Source organism: Simochromis diagramma, unplaced genomic scaffold (assembly GCF_900408965.1).
Source record: "Simochromis diagramma unplaced genomic scaffold, fSimDia1.1 OVJJ01000097.1, whole genome shotgun sequence".
In the NCBI taxonomy this organism is placed as follows: Eukaryota; Metazoa; Chordata; class Actinopteri; order Cichliformes; family Cichlidae; genus Simochromis; species Simochromis diagramma.
Genome location: NW_024387319.1, coordinates 327,591 through 351,231, shown reverse-complemented (window position 1 = coordinate 351,231; position 23,641 = coordinate 327,591). Strand labels below are relative to the sequence as shown.

At 39.2% G+C, this 23,641-nt stretch overlaps 1 protein-coding gene and 1 long non-coding RNA gene across 2 annotated transcripts in view; one reads left to right on the top strand and one right to left on the bottom strand.

Moving 5' to 3' along the window:
• The first annotated feature begins 4,220 nt into the window (after window positions 1-4,220).
• LOC120717279 (zinc finger protein 708-like) overlaps window positions 4,221-23,641 on the top strand; it is a 274,392-nt gene continuing 254,971 nt past the window's right edge. The window contains exon 1 of the transcript XR_005692147.1: window positions 4,221-4,268. The gene's annotated coding sequence lies outside the window, so the exon portion shown is untranslated. The remainder of the gene's footprint in view (window positions 4,269-23,641) is intronic.
• Window positions 10,692-22,968, bottom strand: LOC120717312. Its single transcript, XR_005692171.1, has 4 exons — window positions 22,840-22,968; window positions 20,647-20,649; window positions 14,503-14,508; window positions 10,692-10,703 (listed from the first exon to the last, which is right to left on the bottom strand). It is a non-coding gene; the product is annotated as an uncharacterized LOC120717312 (long non-coding RNA).

Below are 23,641 nucleotides of genomic sequence, written 5' to 3'. Positions count from 1 at the left end.
AGCCCAAAGCCAGCTCTAGCATTTAGAAGCTAAAAATGTGTCTCATATAGGTGTTATTTTGGTCCTTTACACGTCACACATAGTTTCGATTAAAAACAACTGCTTGTATGTTACTAGTTCCACTTTTTCTGTCTGGTTTCCTGTATTTTATTAATATGCCTCTGCAGCTCTGCACTAAACTTCCTGTTTTTCAGTTTGGCTGAGCACTTGGTTTATGAGTCAAAACTGGCTTTGCTTTACAAGCCTTTATTATTAAAATGCATAAAACAATATAATCATAAAATAAGTGCTAAAAATATATATTTAACAACACACAAAAATCTTTTTTACACACAAATTCCTTTTACACATACAAATCCTGATTTACAAGTACAAAATATTTCTGACCACAATTTGAGCCCATACAAACACTACCTCTATGGATAACCCCGAATGTTTCTCGGGATATAGAAAAGGTTTTTCAAAATATATCTGACATGGAAGAAACCTGGATTAGAAATTAGACTCTTATAATTGCCTACACATAGGAGAGGCATAGGTTGTCAAATTTAATTTTCTATAAATGGTCAGGCCATACCCGTTTTTTTGTTTTGTTTTTGTTTTTTTATGGAAGTGGTTACATGGTTATCTCAATTTTGATTCCCTCCTAGACTCTTGGTCTGCTTCACCTTTTTAACTTTGGAGCCTAGTTGTCTGTAACAAAAAGAAATGACTTTCTCCAGCTAATCAATCTAATCTTGTTCATTCCAAAGTTTCACAATCTGCAGAAACAGCTACGTATGATGATTTGGAGACATTTCTTATAAAGCAAAAAGACAGAACTCATTTTATTTCTGCCTTTTATTCTTTACTATATGCTCATAGTAGCAGCACACTGAGTGTTATGGGAGGAGGATCTTAATAATGAGTATACAGAGGAGGCTTGGAAAGGAGCCATTAACATAGCTACATCTACTTTTACTTGCAACCGCTTACGAGAAACCCAATACAAAAATTTACACCGCCTATATATAGCTCCTAATGTTTTGCATAAGATTACACCTCAGGTTTCCCCCTTCTGTATCAAATGTCAAAATGAAACTTGCATCCTTGTCGATTACCTTTGGGAATGCAAATTAATCGAACAATGTGGAGTTCTATATCTCAAGTACTGAGTAATATTTTTAAGAATGGGATCCAAAAGGACCGTGGATATTTTCTTCTTGGTTCACTTTCAAAAGAATGAACATTAACTTACTTGCAGCATAAACTATGTGATAAACTGTTACTGTTAGCTGTTTTCAGGTGCCTCCAGGTAATTAGGAAGTGAGCACCAAGGATGAGAGTTCACTCTTGTAGTTTGTTTTTTAAATCTGTGGGTGAATAGGTAGTTTTTTCTTTTTCCTCATAGAGTTTCTTTTTCTCCTCTTTTCCCCATATGTGTAATTGTAAATGTAAGGACTTTAACTGTATGCGATTCCCTTTCTTTTGCTTCTTTGTTATGTTTTTGTGTTTGTTCGGATGATAAATAAAAACTGTTGAATCACAAACTCACCTGAACCGGATCCTATAATTTTTATTTTTGTGTCATTTCTTGTAGATTGGTTTACCCGAATGTAGAATCTCTCTGTCATGGTTTGATCAGTAAACCTCATCCAGCTGGCTGCACTGAGAGGGAACCTGTTATACTGTGCATGTATTGAATTTTCCATTTGATGCTGTTGAATTCTTCTTTATTTTGTTGTATCCCTTTATGGACATGTAAAGAAAATCATTGTTGAGCTAATGCACGGTTTACTTCTGATCTATCTAAACTTCTCCATGAGCAGAACATGGCGTGGGCCAAAGCCCGGAGAACTAACCTCCACACTGATCGGCTGTTTTTCAAGCAGCTGTGTGACACGTGCACAGTTGTCATTAGAAAAGTCAAAGGTGATCATTTTCTTACAGAGACAACAATCTCAATCACACAATCTCAATAACCCCTTAAAGATTCGGGAGACATTAAAATTATCTGGTAATAAAACTGTTGGTCGGCTTAATGAACATTTTATGATGTTATAAGAAATAAATGTAAAATTACATAAAAGGTTCTGACTGTATAGTTTCTTTGTTTTTTACTGTAGTTGTAAAAAATTTAAGTTTTTATACTGGAAACTTTTGTGTCATTTAATTGTTTACAACATTTAACCTGATCACTAGTGATGTGTCCTGTGTGTCGAAGCTTTGAAGAGTGTCGGGTAATCTTGGGGGAGTTTTTGTGAAGCGTGTATCGAGGCTCGCTTTGATTACGTATGCAGTGACGTTCGAGGCCTCGTGGGCAGTCCGTAACACGTGACTGATTCAGGAACTGGCTCACCAGTTCGCGCCAGATTCGAATTGAAATGGGCAGCAAAACACAGCTGATTTCCCCCATCACACTGTTGTGCTACATAGTTACTTGACCATTTCTTCTTTGATGGAACCAGCAAGGAAGGGATTTTTTTAAATCTCATCTCTCCTAATAAAGTATGCACACAGTAATAAATATCACAAATGATAAGCACCATAATATAAATAAACAACACCACATATCCTATAATCTGATTTCTGTCTTTTAGTTTATTAAAACGTGAAGCGCCACACGCTAGTTTGTGTCATTATCCAGATGTATATAAGCATGATGGCACAGTTACACAATCACACTAAAACTCGGTGCTGATAGTTTCCACTTTCTCTTTTGTATTAGACATACTGAGACAATATTTGGGATAAATAACCATGAAAACTATTTATTTATTCAGTTTAGAGGTTTACAAATCACATAATTATGATTAAAGAGCCTGTTTCACTTGAATCATCCACTTGATGGCGCAGTAGAGTCGACCAGTTGGATGGAAAGCTTCAGTTCATCACTTCCCCAATACTTGCACTACCTATGTGACCAAACATCTGACATTTATAGCGCCTGAGTGGAGGAGGCACATAAACACAGACACTAAAACTCACGTATCCCACCATGACTTTGTCTAGCAAAGTATTACCTTGAATCTCAAGCAGTACTGACAGACTATCCACATTTTCTCCATTTCTAACAGCTTTTAGTCTTTTTTATTCCAGTGATCTCTCCTCCTTTGATCATTTTCCTCAATGGAGAATAACTGAAATCCCTCCTCCTCCTTTCTACTCACCCACTATTTTCCTTTACATGACTTCCTTTTAACAAACCATTTGCAATTTAAGTGTTTTATTCTTTTGTTCTGCATTTTTAAATTTTATAAACAAACTCCCGTCTCGGAGCACCTTAGCTAGCTCCACATCAGATTATGCCAAAACACCCACCTAAATTCAAACTGCTTGTCTCACAAAAACTCCACCTATTGTCCCGCTCAAACCATCTATCCTCCCTAGAGCAGCCCAACAAGTCTTCACAGGTCCCAGTTTATAGCCAGCCCAATTCAGTCTCGAATATATGTTGAAAATACGTCATAACTTTGAGTCACAAACTGACACTGAGCCTCTTCAGTAAATCCAGCAGCTTTTTAACATCATTAGAAGTGTTTGAGCTGCTGCAGATGTTTGTAAATCTGACCCTAAATGTTCCTTCTTCTTTAAAATTCAAACTAATGAATTGATATTCATTAGTTTGAATTAAGGGATTTAACAGGTTGTTATTGTTTATATGACCTCCATAAAACAACAGGGTTAGAACACATTGTGAAGAAGTAAGATGTTTATTTTGTAGTCCATCTTCTGCACATTGTAGTTTCACCAGGCGGACATGCGGCGTCACATCGTTAAAGAGAGACGAGGGTAAAGCTGTTCATATTCTCAGCACCGCTCTTCCCTTTTTCTGAGTCATTAGCAATTCTCCTTTCCACAATGACGTTTTCATCGAGGCCAAGGAAGAGGGGTTAGGAAAAGGAGATAGGAAGTACTTTTGAATAGCACCTCACGTAGTTACATGTGTACAGCTGTGTCACGTGACCGCACAGCAACAAACAACGTCAAAGCAGGAAGAAGGGGGCGGAGCAAAGTGTGTGTGCGAGAGAGGAGTCGAGCAGAGAGAGCTGCTTTTTCACGAAACGGGAGTAAAGCAGTGAACTTAGAGGAGAGAAACAAAATGAAGTATCGATCATAAACCACTACCAACGTCGTTATCTGCATCGATCTGCCCACCCTTGTCTCCTGGATCGTAGCTGAGATCAGCGTGAACCACGTGGGTCTCTGCTCCCTGATCTGTTTCCTGTGTTTGGAAAGAGTTGCAGCTTCATCGCGGAGTTTCTCTCGGTTTGTGGGCTCATCTAAAGGTAAGCACCGAGCTAACTTTACTGTGAGTTCAGTTCATGTTGAGTTTAGCTCCTGAATGAGGTCTTCTGCTGCTCTCCTCGGTGTCTGTTCACAGTTTATTGTGAACACGTTGAGAGAAGAGTGAGAGAGTGTTTGGAGAAAAACACCTGCTAACCATTAGCTCAGCATGCTGGGAGAAGTTGAGCGTTTGCTGGCAGAAAGTTGGAACCTTTAGCTGCACTGCGTAAATTCTTTACGCTCAACGAGATAGGGTTGTTTAAAGGCTGCTTTGCTTTATTTTTAATTTGTTAGGTTAGGTTAATCATATCTGTAACCACCTTGTTGTTCTTTGTTTTTAAAGTGTTCCTGCAACTGCAGCATACATGCTAAGCTAGCTGTACCACGTTACTTCCGCGCATTGCATTGTGGGTACGAGTGGCAACAAAATTAAAACATCAACAAATCATTAATTCCGCGGTTTTAATCCCTACTTGCATTTTATTTGCCCCAAAAACAGTTATGTACAAAGTCCGTCCAAAGATGGTTTCCAAAAAGGCAAAAAATCAAGTATGACGAAAAATCAAAGGAGTGAAAGGGTCAGACCCATACGAGCATACAGAGTGGAGTAAGGGCGTTAGCCTGCTGCCCGACTTTTATCACGCACATATTTATTATTATATGGTCCTAAGTGTGAGTTCATACACTCACAAAATGTTTAGTAACTTCAGATCCCTGCAACAAACCCAGGTCCAGTTTACTTTGGTGATTTGGACTATTCCATTTCACAGCTGTTGTTAAAATGTTTTCTTTATCTCCTGTACAGGCCAACGCAATCTAATTTTTGTTTCAGGTTGTAGTGTTACACAACTTTTTCAGATCTAATAAAAATAAAATAGGTGTTTCGTAATTCGGTCAATTTATTGTCTTTATATGTAACTGGCATTATTGTTTTATTCTATTATAGAATCTTATAAGAAAGATGCAAAATTGTAAAAATCCATTGTGCTTTATTAGCTGCTTCGGTGAAGAACAAATCAACAATGCAACAAAAAAAAACATATCAAAACAACTTACTGGAAAACAGTTATTCATCACTTGATTGCTTCAATACAACACTTGGGCACATATATGCGGGACTTTTCGTGGCTGTATTGATATCGCTCTCTCTCTTAACCGATCAAATCTGGCTGTGGTAGCAGCTTTAACCTGTATGACCAGGTTGATAGAGGGCGCCAGTCTGGATCACATTCCAGCATTTTGTAGGCTGGTTTTCCTACAAAATACAACAAACATTAGCCCGCAAAGCTATAGTGAACAAAGCAGCATAGCGCAACGAATTCAATTCCAAATAAATATAAGACTTAACCTAGACGTAACCTACATCAACGATTATGTTATGATAAATTATGTAATAACTACAACAGAAGACTGACCTTTGTGGAAATTCTTGGAGCAGACTAACACGTGAGCTTGAGTGTTCTGAAAAGTTATATTTGGTCTTCGAGTGGCTGCAATCCAGGCCATCCGTCGCCTCTTTGTTACTTCGGAAACATGGCTTGAACAATTTCTCTTCCACGACATAATCCGATAAAAACCGATCACTTTACCCGTCGGCTTCCTGTGGCTGTCATGCGACCGGCTATTGCAGTTAATAATACAACAGCTTCTTGTCATTATTTGTTTCTTTTTTATCGCTGTGTGACTGTTTTCATATGAAAAATTTCAATCTCTATTAGATTATGATAGAAAAAATGGTGATTTGGCCTAGCACATGCACACCCCACATACCTTGAAACATTAGTTTTAGAGGCCCAAAACACCCAACCGAACCATTTAATTTTTGTTAAATTAAAGACTAATTATGTCTTGGGTTTTAACTATTTAATAATAAAGAAGGAAACATCACAAAAAGCACTTAAGGTCATGAAAATTATTTTCAATTCATTGACACATCCACCTTATTTATTGAAAGTATCGGTATCAGCGATACTGGCCCATATCTACTTGTTATCGGATCGATACCAAAATATGCATCTTATTGCTAGCCGTGGGGATTAGTCAGGGCTCTAGAAACTAATTGGTTGGATATTCGATCTAATTTCTCAATGGTGTGACTAATCCTAGGTCGTCCAAGTAAAAAGGTCGCCTGTGGTCAATGACAGACAACATACTGCCCATATTGTGATCTAAACCAATCAGAGATAGTCAAGGGCGGAACCTCTAAGATGTCCATGCCCAAGGTATGGATATTGAGATGATCAATTCCAAGCCTTTATGGCATTTTTAATTTATTCTTCCTTTTTATTTTATATATCTTGAGATGTTTAAATTTCAGCTCAGTGAAGCACTTTAAGCACAAGAACTTCTTCAATGGTGTATTTTTTGGACTATAAGGCAGACTTAAAATCCTTTAATTTTCTCAAAAGTGTGCCTTATGTATGAATTCTGGTTGATAAGTGAAACTTTTTTCAACTTATTCTTCTTGCTTCCTCCACTTCCATACCATTGATTCATTAATGTTCAATTCTCTTGCAGCTCCTCTATTTCCATGTTCTCCTGGGTGACTGATAGAGTTTGCTTCATAAGCAGAGTCTCTTAAAAGATGCCATTTTGGGGGCCTTACACACACAACAGAGTATTATTATGTTGAAGCACAATACGTATCACTCCGCGAGGATCCTGACTGTGGTAGCCGTAATGCTCTGACAATCCATCAAGCGGTGCAGCTTTGTGGACACTGTTTTTCAACAGTGTCCACTGCCTCACTGTGGTTTGATCTGAATCAAGTGTAAGTTTGTGGACCTTGTTGTTAAAGTCAGTGGAGCTTTTTATGTAGGTGTGGGGTGTGTTCCCCACAAAGGGTACTAGGATGGTAGTAATGTGCTGGAAATGTTGTAGGTGGCTGAGTTTATGCTGCTACCAATGAGCCTGAGTGGGACTCCTTCTTTGTGTATCTATGGAAGTTCAATAAATACAGGGCTGCAGCATCCCCTGGGTTAAGGTGATGCAGGGGCTCAGTTGCTTTTTCAATTTTCTCTGTAGGAAGCCTTGTGACTTTCTTTTGTAGCTTTGCTTTTGGGGGTTCACCTTGAAGCTTCATAGGTATTGTTGTCACTGAGTGTAGTAATGTTAATTTTTGCTCTGCTTCTCTTGTCCGGGATACAATACCTAATCTATCCACTTTTGTGTTCTACAGCTGATTACCGGAGGAGAAGTAGTCTGTGGAGAGCAGGAGGAAACAGTTTCAAGCCATTTGGACTCAGCTCAGCCACTACAGAGGAAACAATGACTTCAACACAGGAGGTGAGAAAAATATGACAGTTACACTGTTATTGAAACTGTGTGCACAGTAGAGCAGGGCGATATGGCCAAAAAAATATGTCAGGGTATGTATTTGAAAATTTGAGATAACGATATAACTGACGATATAATTTCTGCGAGACAAAATACAACTCCACAACTTTACTAGCGCAAAAAAAACCCCCATCCATTTATTTTCACTTAAACAAGCAGCTGTTTTTTTTATGTGCATTAAAGCTATATAAATATTTAACAGTGCAAATGCAAATTTCTTGCTGAAAGTTTAACCAAAGTGCATTTCCAGTAGAAATGTGCTGACATATCCTGAGCATAACCATGTATAATATCCACTGAAGTTAAAAAGAGGCGCTTTGCTACATTAAACTGCAGTGTGGCAAATAAAAAAAGTCAAATTTGTATTTTTCGGACCATAAGGTGCACGGGATTATTAGGCACATTAAGCGAAACAAAGCAGTCAGATATATCAAACCTTATTCAACTCATTCTTCTTGCTTCCTCCACTTCTGTACCATTGATTCCTTAATGCTGTATTCTATCACAGCTGCTCTATTCCCATGTTGTTGCAGTATATTAATGACTAACCTCGTGTTGTGGATGGATTATCTCAGTCTTCAAGCAACTTAAAGAAGTCCAGACGCTTTTCTTTGCAAGCTCCTTTGACTACGATGACCTGGATGACTGAGAACCTTCACAGACAGATTATCTCAGTTGTTCTCCTGACTGAAGTTTGGTCCCTTTAAAGCATCCTGCCATGTGATTGCATTTGTCTCTAACCATCAGGAACCTTCACGTTAACTTTTATCGAGTGGGAAAGTGTTAGCGTTCATCCTCCAGCTTCACTGTTTATGTTATGCTAACATAGCTGTGTCGCTAGCGATCACGTAGCACATCATTATATAACCAGCTAGCCCAACTTCAGTAACCCTACAAACGTCACTGCTGTTTAGTTTCCTGTCTTCATTTATGTTGGAAGTGATAGTAGAGCTGTACGTTTGAATTTTTTCAGAAATCTCTCAGTCAGAACATGCAATATCATGCTTAGGTAACTAGCGAAACTAGCGAGCTAACTTCCGCTAACTTCCTGTTAACTTCTAACTCCGTTAAATGTAATAAATTTTGTTTTCATGGATGCCTGGATGTTAAACTTCATAGTTACACCTGGTAAAGCAGCAATGCTGATCATTTTATTAACCCTTTAAAGCCGGTCGGAGCAGACACGCTCCATTTTGCGTAACTGTTTTTAAATCCCGGTAGCACTGCAACCACGTAAGCTAGCGCAATAATTTTTTTTGCATATGAAACCGGAGGAGTTGTACTTACATCTTATGCCATCAGCTTGTCCTAGGTCACAGTTTCCTTCCACATATAGCTTTGCAAAAACTGCAAAAAAAAGCACTTGCAGCAACAAAAACATAATATTCCAGAAACACGCTTTGCCGATCCGATCAGCTGTTTGTAACACTTCCTACGTCCATCAGCGCGAACTATCACATGACCGCATGACCGGCCCGAAACCGGAAGTGACGTCATTTTGCGGAAATGTAGTTTTTTTACCATCGTGGCCTTATGAGCCTATACTTGTGTTTTTAAAAGTTATGTTTGACTTTATGACTTTCTGTGTCGTTTCTGGGATGCTGAAGACTCATATTGCACTGCTGGAAATATTTTATTTTGATGCATATGCTGTTATTTTGCAAATTTGCACTATAATATATTTTTTCGTTTTTCCTGCAGTATATGAAAATTGGTGTATCTCAAAAATAAAACTATGAAGACACTTAAAATAAATTTCCTTTGGTGGGACACTAGTTTGTGCAACTTTTTTGTATTTACAGTTTTGAGGGATAAGCCCCTTAAATTTCTCTAACTAGAAATATATGTTAAAAAATCAAAAACGATTTTCAATTTTTTTGTAGTTTATTGCACTTTTTTGCAATTTATGTAATTACTATGCACTTAATGAATACATATTATTAAAATCTGGGCTATAATGGTTATATTGATGTATAGCAACTTGAAATGCTCCAAAAAATGGCTCCACAGCATGTAAAAATATAATATAAGCTCTGGCGGACTTGGTTCTATGGTAGGTCTTAAAGGGTTAAAGATGAAAGAATTTAGACAGTTTTTAACTCTCAGTGATGTTGCAGTGTTCGTTTGACTTTGGGACCTTACAGGACAGAGTTTAGGACCCAGATTACTCCCAGATTTACGAGCACCTTAGTCCGACAAATACGGCAATAACGACGGCCCGCTTGTATGTTCTACAAAAAATGTGCTTTGTTGTATATCTGACGGACAAACACCAAACCAGTGAAGTTGCACCATTTTTAAAAACCAATTCTGGTTCATCCGTTTCACTCAACAATCCGCTTTCTCCCTTCTCATTCTCCGTTGCCGCCGTGGTTTTTCGGCCATGTGCGTATGAAAACATAGGCACTGCGCATGCGCGCTTTACCCATATTCTGTCGCGATATTTTATTTTCTTATCGTTGCCCAACATTTTACCGGTAATTACCTTGAACGGTATAATATGGCCCAGCCCTAGTGCACAGCTGGTTGTTTTTTCAAGTCAAAGTCAGCTTTATTGTCAAAGACCATACATACAGGCCCTAAGTGTACACTAAAATAATATAAAGATAAAAAAAAAAATAGGAGCGTTATGTACAATACAATACTGTACAATTATTTAAACAGCAGTGTCCAACACAATCATGGTGCAGGAGCCATACCACACAGTGATGCAGCTGGTGAGGATACTCTCGGCGGTGCCTCTGTAGAAGGTGCTCATAATTGGGGTTGAGGCTCTTGCTCTCCTCACTTTTGCAGAGGCTGTAGAGTCGTTATTAAGCTTTGCTGACATGTGACGCAGTGTTTTTTGACCAGGAGAGATCTGAGATTTGCACACCCAGGAACTTGGTGCTGCTTACCTCTATAATGGGGCGATATGGCCAAAAATATTTATCACGATATACATTTGAAAATGTGCGATAACGATATAACTGACGATATAATTAACACGAGACAAAATACTTTACAACCAATGTTCCCTCTAATTTTTCATGTGTCTGAGCGAACGCACAAACTCCCTGAGCGGACACTTGGACCACTGTGAGCAACAGCAGACGTGTGCACTGTGGTCGCGCTAGTCCATTGAAGTTACATGGTTTATTAAAATAATCAAATTACAGCATTTACATTTATGTTAGACTACTTTTAATTAACTGCTTTAGCCCACTTACAATGAAAATTTAAAAAAAATCTTGTTCATGACCTGTGTAGCATGTTAACACTATTGGAAGTTAAAATAAGAGAGTCCTGTAACTCTCTCTCTGCAAAATACAGTATATAATGACCAATGTTGGGCAATTAATTATGCAGTTACAAAAAAGTAACTGCGTTTTGCAAACAACAAAGCTTTTTGCAGCTATTTACCTAAAAATGCAGCCAAGGTGATTTTAAATAAAAATTTCAAACTATTTACAGAACAATCAGCTGTTCTGCATCAAATTTGATGCCACACAAATTATTTGTGTCACTCCAAAAAATAATTTCTGTCCACTATGAGATGAAGGAGAACAGCAGCCTGATACCTGCAGGCCTGACAGCAGCAGATGTATCACTGCTGTAACACCTGTAACACTCAGCAGTCGCCTCATTGTTCTGACACACACAACACAAAACTATTGACTACACTACACACTAACTACACACTAACTACACAAGATTATCTCTCACATCTCAACCCACCGCCGTCACTCCTAAAACTTCCTAAACAACTAAATGCCATGTTGCCATCATTTTTTGATTGGTCGACACGGTACATTTTCCGAGCAATAGGAAAGGGTGGGGGTGTTTTTGGTTTTGTCTTTGCTCACAGGCGGAGAGCGTTTTCCTTATAAAACGCCGTTATGACCATTTTTTCCCCCCGCAGTAAACAACCACAGTATTCAGGAAGAAAACCAAACATTACAGATATTTTTATCATAACTCTGGTTTTACGTGGCCGATCAACACAATTTAAAAACTGGTATAAAGTCCACACTTTTTCAATCAACTGTTCCGTCTGTCCTGCTCACATCTCCAATGGTTGTACATGTTGTCATTTACGTGACTTCACTGCACATCAGCCACGCCGCTTTGCTCGCCAAAACACTGGTGTCGGCACATAAGGACGCTGTGATAGTGTCCTTATGTGCAGGCAGGCTATAGACAGGCTATATATGAATGTGAATCGCATTATTGGCTGGACCATGGGATAATGTGGCATTGTTCTAATCCCATACGGGAGCAGCCAGTCACTTACTGACTAACACTGCACAGGGCTTGCAAAATCGCTAGCCCGACGTCCCGGAGCTAGCGATATCTCCGGTCGGGCGACCAAAATCTATCTCAGCCCCACCCGCTGGGTTATCATATAGCCCGACGGGCGGGGCTGAGATAGATTTTGGTCGCCCGACTGGAGATATCGCTAGCTCCGGGACGTCGGGCTAGCGATTTTGCAAGCCCTGCAAACAGAATTGTTAAAGTTTGGGTTTTAATTTCAATTTCTTTTTTTTTTTTTCTTTTTTTTTGTGCGCAATGCAGATTTTCTGTGCGCAGAGACCGTGCCAGCAGTGCGCAATTGCACATGCGCGCAGCTTAGAGGTAACATTGTTTACAACTCCACAACTTTGATGGGTTTTTTGCACTAATAATGTATTTTCACTTAAAGCAGCTGTTTTTCATGTGCATTTAAGTTATATAAAAACGTAACAGTGAAAATACAAAGTCTTTGCTAACAGTTTAACCAAAAGGCATTTCCAGTGGAAACTGGCTGGCATATCCTGAGCATCACCATGTATAATATCCACAAAACTTAAAGAGGTCACACACACAGACACACACACACACAGACCACTCATGCATTCAGTTTTCCTACAATACATTTATCACAGCTGCTCAGTTCAAACAGAAAAGCTCTGCAAATTTTCATTCCATTATTTTCATTGATGTATAATGATGTAACACGTTGCTATTATGTTGAAGCACAGTACATATCACTCCGTGAGGCTCCTGCCTATGACAGCCGTAATGCTCCAACAATCCATCAAGCGGTGCGGCTTCGTAGCTCAGCAAAGTCGTACTAAAACATATTTGACAGATTTTCGAGCGCCATGTACATAAAATCGGTTGGAGGTCAGTAAACACAACCAGAATTCATACATAAGGCACACGAGATTATAAGGGGCTCTGTAAACTTTCAGAAAAATCAAAGGATGATTTTAAGTGCGCTGTATTTTCCAAACAACACGGTAATAACGACGGCCCGCTAGCATGCTCTACCACAAATAGTGCTTTGTTGTGTATCTGACGGACGAAAGCTAAACCAGTTCCACACCACTGAAGCTGCAGCATTTTTACAAACCAATTCTGGGTCATCTGTTTAATTCAACGATCCACTTTCACCCTTCTTATTCTCCGTCGCCGCCATGTGCGTATGAAAACAAAGGCACTGTGCATGCGCGTTCTATCGCGATATTTCATTTTCTTATCATTGCTCAACATTGTACCACTCATCCAGATGTTTAGCTTCACTCCTGTAATAAGTCTGATCATTGTTGTCGGGCGATTGTGGGTCAAGAGTTGGCAGTTCATCTTGTAATCGGAAGGTTGCCAGTTTGAGCCCCGGCTCGGACAGTCCCGGTCGTTGTGTCCTTGGGCAAGACACTTCACCCGTTGCCTACTGGTGGTGGTCAGAGGGCCCGGTGGCACCAGTGTCCGGCAGCCTCGCCTCTGTCAGTGCGCCCCAGGGTGGCTGTGGCTACAATGTAGCTTGCCATCACCAGTGTGTGAATGTGTGGATGACTGAATGTAGTGTAAAGTGCTTTGGGGTCCATGGGGACTAAGTAAAGCGCTATACAAATACAGGCCATATACCATTGTTAAAGTGTCCTACCATAGCTGTGTCGTCCACAAACATGATGAGAAAGTGGGGGGCTCAACATAAACCCTTGGGGAGCTCCCTTATTCAGTGTTCTTGTGCTGAAAGTGTTGACACGCGATAACAGCAGCTTTTCCATCCTGGGCTCCTCCATACATAAAGAATCCACATTCACAAACAAAAACCACAAAGTTATAAGAAAACACAACGATCATATTTTCAGCACACATTGAAACAACAACATCATCAGTTGGACTCCCCATTTTTCATGAAATGAAAGATTTTTTCCAGCGATCAATATTTCTTCAGTTATGTTATTTTCATTCCAATTCTCATTGTAGCACATCATTGTAATGTGAAACTACCAACAAAATGTGGTGGCAACACACCTAGAACTTGTTTGTTGACATCTTTGATTCCACTAATGGAGTTTCAGTTTGTTCCACGACTGCATTTCACTCACTGCCTCTGTTTGTATCTCTGTCACTGCAGGACCAACATGGAGCGAGAAGTCAGCGCTCTCAGGAGACCGACAAACCTCACAGAAGAACTGGACGGAAAAATTACAGCTGTGATGAGTGTGGGAAGGATTTTAGTGGGGCTGGACACTTAAAAGCACACAAACTCATCCACAGTGGAATTAAAGCGTACAGCTGTGAGCTGTGTGGAAAGTCTTTTACTCAGGCTGGAAGTTTAAAAACACACAAACTCATCCACAGTGGAATTAAAGCATACAGCTGTGAGCTGTGTGGAAAGTCTTTTACCCAACCTCAAGGCTTAAAATCACATCAGCTCAGCCACAGTGGAATTAAAGCACACAGCTGTGAGCTGTGTGGAAAGTCTTTTAAGACGGTTGGACACTTATATAGACACCAACGCATCCACAGTGGCTTTAAACCGTACAGCTGTGATCAGTGTGGCAAAACTTTTTCTTGCAGTGAAAACTTACAACTTCATCAAGTTGTCCACACTGGAATTAAGCCGTACAGCTGCGACATTTGTGGAAAAACCTTCCGCTGGCTACTCAGCCGAAATAATCACGTACGCATTCACACCAAAAATGATGTTTACTGCTGTGATCAGTGTGGCAAAGTGTTTGTGGTATACAAAGATTTAAAGCAGCACATGTTTACCCACACTGAGGAGAGACCTTATAAATGTGACCTCTGTGATAAGGCTTTTAAAGATCCACGTTCCCTGAAATCACACCAAAAGATCCACACCAGAAAGAAAGTCTACAAGTGCAGTTACTGTGAGGTATGTATTTATATTTTTACAGTTGCAGTTATTTTGAAGTATTATGTAAATTAAGTTTAATTTCAAAGCTAAATGAGACATGAAAACGTCATGTACAGAATATTCAATCAAGTTTGAGACAAATCAGAGTCTTTCCTGATGTTGGAAAAACGTAAAGTTTTAAAAGCTTCTCCCCTTGCTGTCTATCTAACATTCACACTTGGGAAAGCTTGGGGTTAGTATCTTGTGACATGCAGAGTAGAGCATCCATCGATTTAACCAACAATCTTCACATGAAGTACGTTTACCTACAAATGAAGAGTCATTTTCGCCCAGTACGCTGAGTGTTACAATATGTAATTGGATGTTGGCGGCTCTTTGTTTCAGGCGATGTTCAGGATAAAAATATTGAAGGAATTCCCTGACTTCCACTGTCTTTGTGTCTTTGTTTAGAAGCAGAGTGACACAGATGGATCCAGTTCTCAACCCTGCCGTCACTGTGGTGGTGGGAAAGCATTTCACTGTGACCTTTGTGGAAAAACTTTCAGTCAGCAGTGGTGCCTAACATTACATCAACGTAGACACACTGGAAACAAAATGAACTACTGTAACGAATGTGGTAGAGGCTTCCCCACACCAAGTACATTAAAAATACATGAGCTTATTCACAGTGGGGTTAAAAAGCACGTCTGTGATCAGTGCGGGTCATCCTTCACCACTGCAGGTCATCTCAAACAGCATAAACGCGTGCACACAGGAGAGAAACCATACAAGTGCAGACACTGTGACAGAAGCTTCTCACAATCAAGTAATCGTAACCTTCATGAACGTAGACACATGGAAGAGAACATCAGCTGTGACCAGTGTGACAAGACCTTCAAGAGTCTCAGTTCATACTCCGAACACAAACAATCCCACACTGTCCCCACAGTTTTACAGTTACCAATGTGCCAAAACATTCACTTCATTATTTGCTCTGTGCAAACATCAACATCAAGCGGACCTGAAGTCACTGGATCACAATGAATCTGAAGAGACAGAAAGATCCTTCTGGTTTCAGGATCAGACTTTAAAAACCTTGAGATCAGGCTCCACAGATCTGATGAGGTAGCTCTGATTTCTGGATTTACAATGAATAATCCTGAATGGTACATTCAGGAAGATAGAAGTATAGATATCTACATCAAATTCTTGTTTTTCTTTGGTTACCTTTGATATTCCATTTCAAAATGAATGTGTTTTTTCATGTATTTAGTTTTACTTTAGTTTATTTCCTGTCCTGTTGATCCACATGTTCTGTAGCTGTTTTCTGTTTGTCGTTTGTGTTGTGAAATCCTGATACTACTAAAGATTTAGTTATATTTGATTAACTTAATAGTTTGGTGTAAAAAAAAATAAAATAAAATAAAGAAATTATCTCACAACAAGTATTTTGAGCCAAGATTTCAGGTTCAGATTAACTTTTTAATGGCACATGTGGGGTGCCATCAGGGGACACTTGGTTGTTCTCCACTCACACTGAACAGGGTTCCTGCAACTCAGTAAAAAATTATCTTCAATGAAAATAAATTCGTAATTTTCATCCCAGAACTTTGCTGTGGATAGGTAGTTTGCAGAGGGTGTGTTTAAGATACTGAAAGGATGAGTTTACCCTTCCAAACTGCAAACAAACGGTGTGCTTATTAATAACTGAAGTTAGATTACAGGAGGGTAAATTGAGTTTAAGAGTTTTCAGTGTCATTAAGATGGCTCTCCTTTTACCTGACTTATGTCCCCGTGAAAGCTTTCCATGTAGGGGATGTTGACTGAGGTAATGCAGTCGGACAACGGAGGATCCACACAGATACATGACCTCAACCTCTTTAAAGCTTGGCGAGAGGTTCTAGTGAGCCTGGTTAAGGGAACAGATGAGTTGGGGCCGGAGGTGCCAAGTTCTACCATTCCCGCCTCCCTCCTTTTTGATAACCATCTCACACAGGACCAGAGGACGAATTGCAACAGTGTTTTGCAGATGTGTTCTCCCCCCTGCCTACTGTATGACTCATCATCGAGCACCATGCAGTCTGGCGTGATGGTGCATTCACAGCCCTATGTGATGCCTGAACATAAAAGGCAATTGTTCAGAGAGAATTTTCCAAAATGCTGGAAATGGGAGTAATAGAAGAATCGCAACCCCATAGTTGTAGTTGTGAAGAAAGATGGGTCTAGCCTCAGTTGGGCGGCGGGGGGTGTGTGGCAGAGGTGTGGTCTGGCCTGCTGCATTGGTTAGTTAGTTAGTTAGTTAGTTTTGACCTGGACCTCACGGTTATTTCTGGAGCATAAAGAAATAGGAGTTCAGACAGGTAAGAATGGGCTTGGCATTTAAGGGATTAAAAAAAAAAAGTAAAATTTTAAATTGGATCCTGTAAGTAACAGGAAGCAAGAGGGGCCAAAACTGGCCTAATATGCTTTTTCCATTTTGTGCCAGTTAGCAGATGAGCAGCTGCATTTTGGACCAACTGAAGATGATAAAGAGAGCAATGGTTCGAACCAAACTACAGAGAGCTGCAGTAGTCGAGTCTGCAAATAATTGCTGTATGAATAACACGTTCAAAGACATTACAGTTTTTCTGAATTGCTAAAACACTAACTCCCATTGCAAAAACTAAACTGTCAACTAAGAAAACTCTTTCATCAAATCAATCCCACAGTTGCCAAAATCTTAAACACTATTCATCTGGCTAAGACACCATTTGCAAATCTGAATCTCCCATTTACCAAAACTCTAAACACATTCTCAAACACAAAACACATTTAGCAGTGTGGTGCACTTGTACCAAGAATGGTGCACACAGGCTACTAACACACTTTCTTCATCATTAACACACTACCACTCAAAATTGAAAAGACATGTTGAAACCTCTTCTTCTGCTTTTTGCTAGACTGAATCCACAGGGATGTACAGGGAGTGCAGAATTATTAGGCAAATGAGTATTTTGTCCACATCATCCTCTTCATGCATGTTGTCTTACTCCAAGCTGTAAAGGCTCGAAAGCCTACTACCAATTAAGCATATTAGGTGATGTGCATCTCTGTAATGAGAAGGGGTGTGGTCTAATGACATCAACACCCTATATCAGGTGTGCATAATTATTAGGCAACGTCCTTTCCTTTGGCAAAATGGGTCAAAAGAAGGACTTGGCAGGCTCAGAAAAGTCAAAAATAGAGAGATATCTTGCAGAGGGATGCAGCAGTCTCAAAATTGCAAAGGTTCTGAAGCGTGATCATAGAACAATCAAGCGTTTCATTCAAAATAGTCAACAGGGTCGCAAGAAGCGTGTGGAAAAACCAAGGCGCCAAATAACTGCCCATGAACTGAGAAAAGTCAAGCGTGCAGCTGCCAACATGCCACTTGCCACCAGTTTGGCCATATTTCAGAGCTGCAACATCACTGGAGTGCCCAAAAGCACAAGGTGTGCAATACTCAGAGACATGGCCAAGGTAAGAAAGGCTGAAAGACGACCACCACTGAACAAGACACACAAGCTGAAACGTCAAGACTGGGCCAAGAAATATCTCAAGACTGGTTTTTCTAAGGTTTTATGGACTGATGAAATGAGAGTGAGTCTTGATGGGCCAGATGGATGGGCCCGTGGCTGGATTGGTAAAGGGCAGAGAGCTCCAGTCCGACTCAGACGCCAGCAAGGTGGAGGTGGAGTACTGGTTTGGGCTGGTATCATCAAAGATGAGCTTGTGGGACCTTTTCGGGTTGAGGATGGAGTCAAGCTCAACTCCCAGTCCTACTGCCAGTTTCTGGAAGACACCTTCTTCAAGCAGTGGTACAGGAAGAAGTCTGCATCCTTCAAGAAAAACATGATTTTCATGCAGGACAATGCTCCATCACACGCGTCCAAGTACTCCACAGCGTGGCTGGCAAGAAAGGGTATAAAAGAAGAAAAACTAATGACATGGCCACCTTGTTCACCTGATCTGAACCCCATTGAGAACCTGTGGTCCATCATCAAATGTGAGATTTACAAAGAGGGAAAACAGTACACCTCTCTGAACAGTGTCTGGGAGGCTGTGGTTGCTGCTGCACACAATGTTGATGGTGAACAGATCAAAACACTGACAGAATCCATGGATGGCAGGCTTTTGAGTGTCCTTGCAAAGAAAGGTGGCTATATTGGTCGCTGATTTGTTTTTGTTTTGTTTTTGAATGTCAGAAATGTATATTTGTGAATGTGGAGATGTTATATTGGTTTCACTGGTAAAAATAAATAATTGAAATGGGTATATATTTGTTTTTTGTTAAGTTGCCTAATAATTATGCACAGTAATAGTCACCTGCACACACAGATATCCCCCCTAAAATAGCTAAAACTAAAAACAAACTAAAAACTACTTCCAAAAACATTCAGCTTTGATATTAATGAGTTTTTTTGGGTTCATTGAGAACATGGTTGTTGTTCAATAATAAAATTATTCCTCAAAAATACAACTTGCCTAATAATTCTGCACTCCCTGTATTCATGAGGTCTAACCATTGAGTCAAGCTCAAAGATTCTCTGTACACAACAAACTAATTTTAGTTCTGTAAATGAAATAGAATCATGTATAAATGTGCTATGTATACTTATAACTAAATCTAATATAAATAAATGGGGGCGATCGCTGCTCAAGAGTTGGGAGTTTACCTTGTAATCGGAAGGTTGCTGGTTCGAGCCCCAGCTTGGACAGTCTCGGTCGTTGCGATGGAGTTCTCCACAGTCATGTTACTGTTGGGCCACACAACAACAAACCTCTAGCAACATTCCTGGATTGTCTACAGGATGCTTTGCTTGGTAGAGAGTAGGTAGAGCAACCCATATCACAGGGGTAGGGAACATGAGTCCTCAAGAGCCGGTGTCCTGCAGGTTTTAGATGTCACCCTGGGTCACCACACCTGAATCAAATGATTAGTTCATTTACCAGGTCTCTGAAGAACTTCAAGACATGTTGGCTGTGTCCCAATGCAGCAACTGCACGCTTTGTAATACGCGCAGTTCACATACTATCTACGTATGAGAAGTGTGGAAGTGAGAGGCTTGTGAGGTCTGGGATCTTGGGACGGTCTGGCCTTAGCAACCTGAGCAGCGTTAGCATGTTTTGGTTCGTGCAACTGGTCCGTCGGGTTATTGTCTCCCCAGAAACATTTCCGTTGTGTTTTGTGTGCTTTTGCAGCATTTTTCTTTTTGCAGGTGTTTTTCTTTTTGCAGGTGTTTTTCTTTTTGCAGGTGTTTTTCCTTTTTGCAGGTGTTTTTCCTTTTGCAGGTGTTTTTCTTTTTGCAGCGTTTTTCTTTTTGCAGGCGTTTTTCTTTTTGCAGGCGTTTTTCTTTTTGCAGGTGTTTTTCTTTTTGCCCAGTGTTTTCTGAAGTTGCAGTCCATTTGGCCTCTCGGGGCCACCGTATATGTCTGGAGGCTCACATCCACCAAGGACTGGGTACAAGACTTGGCTATTTTAAAGCCTCCACGTTGTGAATTCTCCATCATTATAACAAAGGTAAGTCAGCTTGAGTACTGCAAGTAAAATGCCTTTGATTTTGCCCGGAACATTCAGATTAGTGCAAACATAAATTCATTCATGAGGGGGAAATTACAGTGAGAACATTTGGAGGCTCTGTTAGATGGATAAAATAGTGAGTTCAGTGCATTGATGTGACATTGGCCTAAAGGATTTAGTCATTCTTTATGGTTAAAGAAATTGCACTAATTAATTTATATGTATTATGAATAATCCTAATTATACATCTTGCTTCCGTGTTTATGTCCTGTGTAACTTAAAATACATTCTATTTTGGTTTTATACATTGATTAATGACCTGCAGAATCTCTTTATCATGTTAAGTGATTTATAATTCTCACTTAAAGTCGATATTCTCCCTCTTGAAAGTGATGACATCCTTGCATTACATACTTTAGTTTCATTTTTTGCAGTTGGGTTTCTGAAAAAAAAAAAAACAGGCAGACTTAGAATATAACATGCAGCGTTCTATAGATAGATACATAAAAAGTTTTTTTTTATTACATGTATGTGCTAACTTTCTAAACACTTTGTTACATTTGTTATAAATGGATTTGAAAGTAGATAAAAATTGTGTCAGCCTTGGCTCATTAAATTTCTTGCCTTTAAATTAACTTTGTCTGTGTGTTTCAGGTACTGCACTCTCAAAGACTGAATGAACTACCATAAATAATAATAATAATAATGTGTATGTGTTAGTCCATATTGGGAAATTACTCCTCTGCATTTAACCCATTCACCCAGTGAAGCAGTGGGCAGCCACCAATGCAGTGCCCGGGGAGCAGTGTGTAGGGACGGTACCTTGCTCAGGGTTACCTCAGGGAAAATGCAGATAAGAGTGGACCATCTCTAGTGGAAAGTTACTGAGTCACTGATGTTTAGACTAGAATAAGAGAGCTTCTGTAATATAACTGTTAGGGGCACTCCACCATTTTGAGATCCGTGTCAACGTGTCTTGCAGGACGCATCTCCCTTCTAGAAGTATTGTGAAATTAAGTGTTAAATGGTTTACTGAGTAGTGTTTTGTCTTTTATCGGATGTCTCTGAGGAATCAAAAGAACTCGGTGAAGTGTTGATATTTAATAATAGATACATAAAAAGATAAATAAAAAAATTACATGTATGTGCTAACGTTCTAAACACTTTATTTGTTACATTTGTGATAAATGGATTTGAAAGTAGATAAAAAACATTTGTGTCAGCCTTGGCTCTATGACTGCCATAATGAATGAATTAAATACACCATTAAATAATTAATTCAATGTGGCAATAATTAATTACATAAATATTTACGACACTTGTAATTAATTATTGACATATTTAATTAATTAATGCCACATTTAATTAATTATTGACACATTTAAATAATTATTGACATATTTAATTAATTATTGACATATTTAATTAATTAATGCCACATTTAATTAATTATTGACACATTTAAATAATTATTGACATATTTAATTAATTAATGACACATTTAATTAATTATTGACACATTTAAATAATTATTTAATGGTGTATTTAATTCATTCATTTTGGCACAGTTGACTCCTTCAGGTCTCACCATGAAATAAATTTATCTGTCAACCTCACCCATCAAACTCAGGGGGCGGGGTTAACGCTGATCGAGTCAAAACCATTGCTTTGGCCTGGTGGCCATTGATTTTAGCACACAACAACCGGCATGTGGAAACTAACAGAACTGAACTTTGAAAAACCCTGTTTGTGTGTCACCAAATACCGTTTTAATATTTTTTTATGTATGTGGTTGTAGTGTATGTAATGTAGTGGTTTAATCTTCATATGTCTGGTCGGTTTGTCAAGATACAGCCTCTTTACAAAAGTGCTTCGATGATTTCGGAGATGTCTGCCCAGTCTCACGGCAAAGCGTGGAATAGACCCGCTCGCCTCGCAAGCATTCGAGCTTTTATTACCACCGACAAAGCACAGGCCCCGGTACACAGCTGTAATAACCCCCGCTGACACTGACTTCTTTTACTGAGGTTATATTTATCGGGGTTTTATTTCCTGATGTTCTTATGTGTCCTACGTGTTTCAGTCGCCAATTCTGAATTATAACTAACATTAAAAACATGTTTAAGGAGGAGAGAGAGAAAATAAATTCGATTAACATCTGATGTTTGGGTTTTTGTTCAGTAATCAGCGTGACCTGTGTATAAATGCATAAAAGAAATAACGTTGGTGTTTCCATCATGTAGTAACTGCTGGCTTTAACTGTACAAAGGTTGTTCGACACTATGAAACACATACAGACTTCATGATGTTCGGCTAATGTTTTTATTGTGAATATTAATCATGAGGGTAAACGGACCTGTACACCACAGAGTGAAGTCAGCATATCCACGATATCTTCAGCTCTATGAGTTAACACAGTTTCCCAGCTGACTAATCTAACGGTCATCTACGAATATGTCACAGGTCATATCAATATGATTTTACAGAAAATCATCCTTATTACTGCCAACTATTCCAGAGACGTGAAAATCTACACCATAAAGAACAAAAAAATATAGCAGTCTAACGCAACACTGTAACAAAGATGAACCGTCAGTTTGTCGCAGATCAAAGTGGAATGAAAGTGATTGGTTGAACAGGTGTCTGTGATCTGTGTTTTCTGCATTTTCATCAGCATAAGAGACTCAGCAGCAGATTAGAATAACAGTTATACATTTAATAAATCACCAAATGAATACACGATCTAACCTGTTCCGACAATTTGAGTTTGTGTTCTCTCAGCTGCAGACTCGCTGCTGTTTAAATGTTTGAGAGGAAGATTAGATATAAAGCAAACGTCAAGCTGTGTGCCGGTGATTGAACATGAGCACTTTTGCAAACATGTTCTATGTTGACAACCTGACCAGACATGTGAAGATTACGTTGCGACATTCGCAGCTAAAACACTATTAAAAGTGTAGTTGGTGACAGAAAAACGGGGTATTTTAAAACTACACCACCACCATTGCTGCCTGTGATTTGAAATGCATTCTGGGATACACAAGTCTACACAAGCAATCGATTATCTAGGATCGACCTGTCTTGACTTACTTTGCACGGCAACCAATCAAATGTTAGAGAAGCTGCATGGCAGCGTTAACCCCGCCCACTTAGTTTGATGGGTGAGGCTGACAGATAAAATTATTTCAAGGAGAGAGATGAAGGGGACTAAAGTGCCAAAATGAATTAAATAAATAAATCATTAAATAATTAAAACTGTCAATAATTATTTAAATGTGTTATTAATTAATGAAATGTGTCAATAATTAATTAAATGTGTCAATAATTAATTAACTACATGTGTCGTAAATATTTATATAATTAATTATTTCCGATTTTAATTAATCATTGCC